Here is a 6,059-nt window from a genome sequence, read left to right as displayed (position 1 = left end):
TCCTTCCATAGACAGGTGAAAGGGTAGGTCTGACTTCTGATCATCCACACTCTATCCTGGAGCGTCATACAAGCAAGGTAAGGTGCCCCGATGGCCAGAGGAGACCAACCAGGCGGGCCTGGGCTGAAATGCACCCAAGCTTAAAAACCACCTCCTCATTCACCTCGATAGCTCGTCATCGCCTTCCTTATTCCTTACAGCGCTCATTTCTCTCTGAAATTATAAACTTGGGCTGTTCACTGTCTGCCTTCCCCCACTAGAATGGCAGTTCCGGGAAATCAGAAACATTATCTGTCTTGTTAATCACTTAATCTCCAAAGTCAGCAATAGGGTCTGACACGCAGTAGGTGCGCAAGAAATATTTACAGAATGAATGATGAAAGCGTCTCTGTAAAAATATGAAAAATAATAATTTCATAGCTGGTTTTGATTTTCCCTGAGGGCAAGGAGAAGTTAGATGAGAGTGTTACCTCCTAAAGGGTTACTGGCAAAATAGGGGCTGGAAGGAATTAGCGATCCCTTTTTATTTCTACTTTCGTTCAAGTTTTAGAGGTTAGTATAATGTTTTTCCCTGCATGGAGGTCTGCACAATTCAGGTGTTTTTTGTTTGTTTGTTTGTTTGTTTTTTAATGTGTCTCCTGGCAGTAGTGTATTTTCTTAATTGTTAATGCCTTTTCAGGAATACTCCAGGGAGGGCTGGAGAGAGCCTTCCAGCTGAGGATGCTCATGGAAGTGATGGGGGTGGGTGGCACACTGGGAGAGGTGGAAGCTATTAAGTTGGAAAAGCCTTCCATGAATAACTGAGAGTTGTTCATAGTTCCCTGTGAATTCCTTTCCTGTCTTCTTCATCAGCTTTTTAGCCCTCTCCTCTGGAAACTTCCTTCTTGACTCCCCAAACACTGCTGTTCAGACCAGTTTATGCTCACCCGGACTCCTGTGTTTCTCCCCTCCTCAGAATCTTGCACATCCATCCTTTCCCGTTGCCCCTGCACCATCTTGGCTCAGGGTCTTAGGGACGTCTGCCCTCTGTCCTAACATTGCTTACAGGTGGATTATCCTCCCTCAGTGTCTCTTTCACATCACAGTCAGGTAAATTCTTTAAGTCCTGTTATTATATCTCTAAAAATTCTTGAGTGACTTATATAGTTAATATTAATAATCCTAAGAGCAGCAGCAGTAGATACTGAACTTTTTTATGTCAGGTACGGTCATAATTGCATTAATCCTCTAAGCAACACCGAAGTTGGCACTGTTATTATAGCTCCAACCTCCAGATGAGGCTAGGAAAAGTTAAGTTTGCAACTACTTTACAATAAATACCAGGTGGAGCTGAAATTCAAACCCCAGGCTCTTTCCCCGTTTAAGTGTAGACTCCTTCTCCTAAAGGCAGATCTGGCAGCCTGGGCTCCTTGCGGCCTCTACCCCACGATTCCCCAATCCTGTGCACTGGCAACTTGAGTTTTATTCAGCAACAGAGCATTTTACCTTCGCTCATATACTCCCGTTGCCTAGAAAGCTCTTTCATTGTCTCTCCTTGTGAAAACCCACATCTTCCAGGGCTGAACTCATAAGCCACTTCCACCGGAATAATCTCTATGAACTTAATCTCTCACAGCATTTAAAAAAACCAAAAAAACAAAAAACATGAAAGTCCCCACTTCAGTTTCTGACTACTGAGTATGTTGGTTTCTTTCCTTCAGCACTTTGTTCCTTTCTCAGGCCCCCAGTGCCACCACCTGAGTGCCTCCTGGCTTAGTTACTTATTCAAATGCACTGCCTTCCTTACTGGATCATAAAACCTTGAAGGGAGGGCCAGTATGCATTCCTCATGTTTCCCTCACATCACTAACTGTGGTACCCTATCCATGGTGGGGTGTTCAATTAAAAAGAGAATGAGCAATTATATTTGGTTACATTCTGTTAGGATATTCTCTGAAAAAAGTTATTGGTATGTGGCATTTCGTTTCCGACTTTTTGATCCACGAAACTGTAATGCCTTCATCAATTTTTGATTAAGAAATAGAAATCCTAGTTACTTAAATCTAAGAAAAGCACGTATTCTGGTTGTTTTCATCTTGGAGATACTGCAAGGCGATCCCTAGACAAACAAACATAGTAGAGTAAATATCTTGTGTCTTATATGCATTATTTTTTCATATATATAGTAATGTCGTTATTAGAAATGTTAAAATTGTTATGGAATTTAAACTAAATTTTTGTCAATATTTTATCGATCGATGAATATTTCACATTTTTAACCTGACTTACTCTATGAATCAGCTTTGGCTCTTAACGCACGTTGTTCTGTATGTTTCAGGCACATTCAACTAAATTCAGCACCTCGCCAATTTCCCCGGGCCATACATGATCTCTATCCTCCTTACAACACTTTCCTCCTCCCCCATATTCACCTGACTGATTCTCACTAATCTATCATGTTTCAGAATGGGTGTCACTTGTGGGAAGTCTCCTTTTGCCACCTCCAAGTTGAAACTGGAGAACGCTCATGACACTCTGCTTACCCATTTTATAGGAAGCAGTTACACCGTTTTGCCAACTGTTGGTCAGTTGACTTAATCTTCCCTGAAACCACTGACACTCTCTGGCTTACATAAAAAGTACGTAAGGATCTTTTAAAAAATTTTCCTGCCTAGGCCTCACTCCCCAAGTTTTTGAATCAAGTGGCAAAGGTTGGTCACTGGAATTATTTTCTTTTTTTTAAAAGGAGTTTTCTCATTCTTTATTAAAGCTAGATAGTATTCCATTGTGTGAATGGAATAACTTTATACAGTTATGTCCTTTTTTAAGAACAGCTATATCAAGATATAATTTACATTTCATACAGTTCACACATTTAAAGTATACAATTCGACGGTTTTTAGTATATTCACAACTGTACAACCATCACCATAGTTAATTTTAGAACATTTCCTAACTCCCTAAAGAAATCCAAACCCATTTGCAGTCTCCCTCCTCACTCCACAGCCACTAATCTACTTTATGTCTGTATGAGTTTCCTTATCTGGATACTTTATGTAAATGTATTCATGCAATATGTGGTCTTTTACTTAGCGTGTTATATTCAAGTTTCTTCCTGTTGTAGCATGAGTCAGTACTTTATTCCTTTTTATTGCCTAATAAATAATACCCCGTTACATGTATATACCACGTTTTATTTATCCATTTGCAGGTTGATGGAACTGGTATCTTTTAAAGCTTCTCCAAGTCTGCCTAATATGCAGTCAGGAACTAAACAGGAAGTTCCTTTGAGTTTTGTTCTGTTGTTGTGTCTGTCTCTGGGCAAGAACAGTGCCTGCCTGGCACAAGATAGATGTTTAATAAACATCTGAATGACTAAAGCATTTCACTGAAAGTATAACTCTTGTTATGTTGGTGTTATAAAAAATGTCATTAAAAAGAGATCTTCCTGATAGTTGATTGTTTAGATCCCAATTCGAACAAACCAACTGTTAAAAAAAAGTATGAGATAATCAGGGAGATTTGAACATAGATGAAATGCTACAGTTTTTAGGATTTGCTTCAAATTAATCTCGGTGCGGGAGATGGTGTATCTAGGAAACAAGACTCTCCATGAGTTAATGATTACTGAACCTGGGTGATGAGTTCACAGGATTTTTAATGCTATTCTCTATAGTCTGTTGTCCAGTGGGGCGGCTGTTGGCCACATGTGGCTACTGAGTACTTGAAATGTGGCTATTGAGATTATTGAGATATACTGTAAGTATAAAATACACACTGACTTTTGAAGAGTTTGTATGAAAAAGAATGTAAAATTATCTCGAGTTTTTATACTTTATATGTTGAAATATTTGGGATGTATTATGATAATATGTAATAATAACTTCCCCTGTTTCCTTTTTATTTGGCTACTCAAAAAATTAAAATTACAAATATGGTTAATATTACATTTCTGTTGGAAGCTTCTGCCATATACCTTTGCGTATGTTTGAAATTTTCCACAATAAGTTAAAAAACTCAATGACATCTGAATTTTTTAATAATATGGAGTAAAATATTTTTCATAAAGGATTCCTCTTATATTAACAGATTGGGAAATAGATTTGTTCAGAGATGATTCTTTGTGAAGATTATAGTAGGCAGGCTGTAGCTTTCTCCTGGGTTTACTTCATCTATGTAAAAATTTAAAAATTCTTTTATAATAAATGAAATATCAGCATGAGGAAGTAGAAGAATTTCTCCTTTAGTTATTCATCTGATTCTTCTGTAGTTGATGAACTATTTTCTTCGTTTTGAAAAAATATAGAAAATGCAGTGGTAATTTCATTGTCCTTAATCACATTGTTTATACCCTGAAATTTAATTTTCCTTGGGCTGGCTTTATAATCACTCTGCCTAAATCTGTTTGTTTGAGAGCCAGACTATGATTTTTTCTAGACTCCCCAAGATCCCTGGGATATGAGTGGAATATGATTCTTAAAAAAAAAAAATAATAATGTGTGGATTTTAGGCTGAGAAACAAATTGCTTTCAGATAAAATTTCTTTAGATGAACATTATGTTGTCTAGATGTCTGTGTTTATTCCCAAAATAATAGCCAAAGTAATAAACCCAGTGCTCTGAGGGGTGTGGACTAGACAAATGACCCCAGAAGATATTTTTTGTCATCTGTGATTTCTGAGATCATGGACCTAAATTAGAAAAAAAAACTTGAATGTAAAGCAGAAAAGAATCAAATTGCAATAAGTAGCGCAACAAGAGATCATCAGATGATCTGTAACTGTCAATATAAAATCAAGTTTTTTATTTTGATTACTCTTCAGTTTAAATATTAAAACATGTTTATTTTTTCAATTTTCTGTGGGTCGAACACTTTTCTCAATATGATATTTTTCCGCATATGTACTAAAATGTAGTACTATTATTAAAGATTCCAGTACTTGTTTTCTGTCTTGATAGCAAAGGTTGTAATGTAAGATTTTTAAGTTATAACTTAAGTCTTATAAAACAAATATCCTTCCCCCAATTATTTGTGGTGGGCAGTGATCTGAAATGTTTAGAAACGAAAGCTAATGATGTTTTTCTAATCTCACAAACATTATTAAACTGAAAGTCAATGCCTTCGTAGAATAAAAGCATAAAGTATGGTTTTTGTTCATACATTTAAGGAGTATTTATTGAGCACACACTGTGTGCTAGGCACCAGGCTGGATACAGGGCATATGGAGATGAGTTAGATAGACGTGGAACCTCCCTTCAAGAAGCTTACAGTTTAGAAGAGGATATAGATATTAAACAGTCGTTAATTACAATGGGATATGCGGCTCAAAGGGAATGAGTCTGCGTTTTCATTGGGACCCTTGAGAGAAAAGTTCCATTCTTCTGTAGGTCATGATTCAGGCTGCTGACGGTCTGAAGGAGGAGGAGGAGGAAAGAGAGCATGTCGGGGAATCCTCAGAGGAGGAGGACACAGGCGGTCCTGCCCTTTTTATGTCTTTGCAGGAGATCAGGTTGGACTGGGTAAGACGAAGGGTTTAACTCCTCTGCCCAGGTTTTAAATTGCTCTCTGTGATGCTACACATAGGTTTGTTTATTTGCTACTACGAGTTAAATCCAAAGTTGAATTTTTAGCACCTTTGTAACTCAGACCGAATGAGATCTAACAACCTGTTCTCTGGCAGTAGCCATGACAGTAGCTTACGATAACTTGATGGCTCCAGATTCTGCTGTAGTTCAGTTGTCTGGCAGCTGAGATGAAGGGATTTAAGGGTATTTGAAGGCCTCAAAGAATATAAGGATGACCCACTTGGGTTTTTCTCACAGGTTCAGAGCTGCTTCAAGCAAATTTTTAGTGTATACAGAATTAACTGAGGTGTCCTTTGGAGCTTGTCGGAGTCACTAGGGAGTCGGGGACCATCCTGCCTTTAAAGATGGCTGGGGAGCGATTATGGTATTTGCTCTTTGGTTGCCCAACATTCACTTATGCTGCCACATTTCCATTTGAGGAATCACTTCTCACCTTAGGATATGGTCTGCTGGGACCAGAACAAGGGCCCCATTCTCCTCAGCCATGGGTGACTC

Source organism: Pteropus vampyrus, unplaced genomic scaffold, assembly GCF_000151845.1.
Source record: "Pteropus vampyrus isolate Shadow unplaced genomic scaffold, Pvam_2.0 Scaffold69, whole genome shotgun sequence".
In the NCBI taxonomy this organism is placed as follows: domain Eukaryota; kingdom Metazoa; phylum Chordata; class Mammalia; order Chiroptera; family Pteropodidae; genus Pteropus; species Pteropus vampyrus.
Note: the sequence above shows the minus strand (reverse complement) of the source record.